Source organism: Salmo trutta, chromosome 1 (assembly GCF_901001165.1).
Source record: "Salmo trutta chromosome 1, fSalTru1.1, whole genome shotgun sequence".
Taxonomy (NCBI): Eukaryota; Metazoa; Chordata; class Actinopteri; order Salmoniformes; family Salmonidae; genus Salmo; species Salmo trutta.
The window spans coordinates 62,605,078-62,606,203 of NC_042957.1; the positions used below are offsets into that span (position 1 = coordinate 62,605,078).

At 39.4% G+C, this 1,126-nt stretch overlaps 1 long non-coding RNA gene across 1 annotated transcript; it reads left to right on the forward strand.

The window, feature by feature from the left end:
• Positions 1 to 304: 304 nt before the first annotated feature.
• Positions 305 to 738, forward strand: LOC115204769 (uncharacterized). The gene is made up of 2 exons (XR_003880447.1): positions 305 to 410; positions 573 to 738. It is a non-coding gene; the product is annotated as an uncharacterized LOC115204769 (long non-coding RNA).
• The last annotated feature ends 388 nt before the right edge of the window (positions 739 to 1,126 follow it).

The window sequence follows — 1,126 nt, forward strand, 5'->3', positions numbered from 1 at the left end:
ACACATCATACTAAAGCCATTATAGTCAACACATCATACTAAAGCCATTATATGTAGTCAACACATCATACTAAAGCCATTATATGTAGTCAACACATCATACTAAAGCCATTATAGTCAACACATCATACTAAAGCCATTATAGTCAACACGTCTCATAAGTAAACTCTGAACTGCAGAATAAAGGAATAGAGCAGAAGATCTCTCCCTGTCAGGATATTTAAACCTCTAGAGGGCGGTCTATGCAAAGTCTCCCTCCCCTTCATCCCTTTATAATCAGACACTCAGCCCTGGCCTTCTCATTATAGGCAGTGTGGATTGATTCGGTAGCAAGCACTGCATCTAACCTGACTATCACTGAACAATGAGGACTGTCTGGAGTTTAATACTCATGGTGGTGTTTGTAAAAAGTAAGTTACAATATTCTGTTCACTAGAATGAATGTTCCATCATTTTCAGTAATTTTTCAGAAGTCATTTGCTACAAATAGGTATATAGACATGTGTTAAGACATCACTGTTCATGTGTATGAATGTTTGCATTCTAAAGTTTTGAGTATTTTATTTCCACAGGTGTTCATGGTCAGACACTGACTGAGTCTGGACCAGTGGTTAAAAAACCTGGAGAATCCCACAAACTGACCTGTACAGCCTCTGGGTTCACTTTCAGTAGCTACTGGATGGCTTGGATCAGACAGGCTCCTGGGAAAGGACTAGAATTTATGGCAGCACATTATAACAGCAGAAATATTGTCTACTCCCAGTCTGTTCAGGGTCGGTTCACCATCTCTAGAGATGACAGCAAGCAGCAGGTGCATCTCCAGATGAACAGTCTGAAGACTGAAGACTCTGCTGTTTATTATTGTGCCAGAGACACAGTGACACAGGAGGCTACAGCGTCATACAAAAACTGATGAACACTGATCCCAGAAAGAGAGGCAATGACCCACATCTGTTGTTCAGACACACTCTCTATGAGAGAGCAGAAGGACTCAAAAGCAGTGGAGAAAACACTGATATCAATATTATCCTCATAAAATAATCCACACACATTATAACAGTGAAAAGCACATTATTTACATTAACCAAAAGTCAACTTCACAGAATTTAGTTCATATTAGCTATTA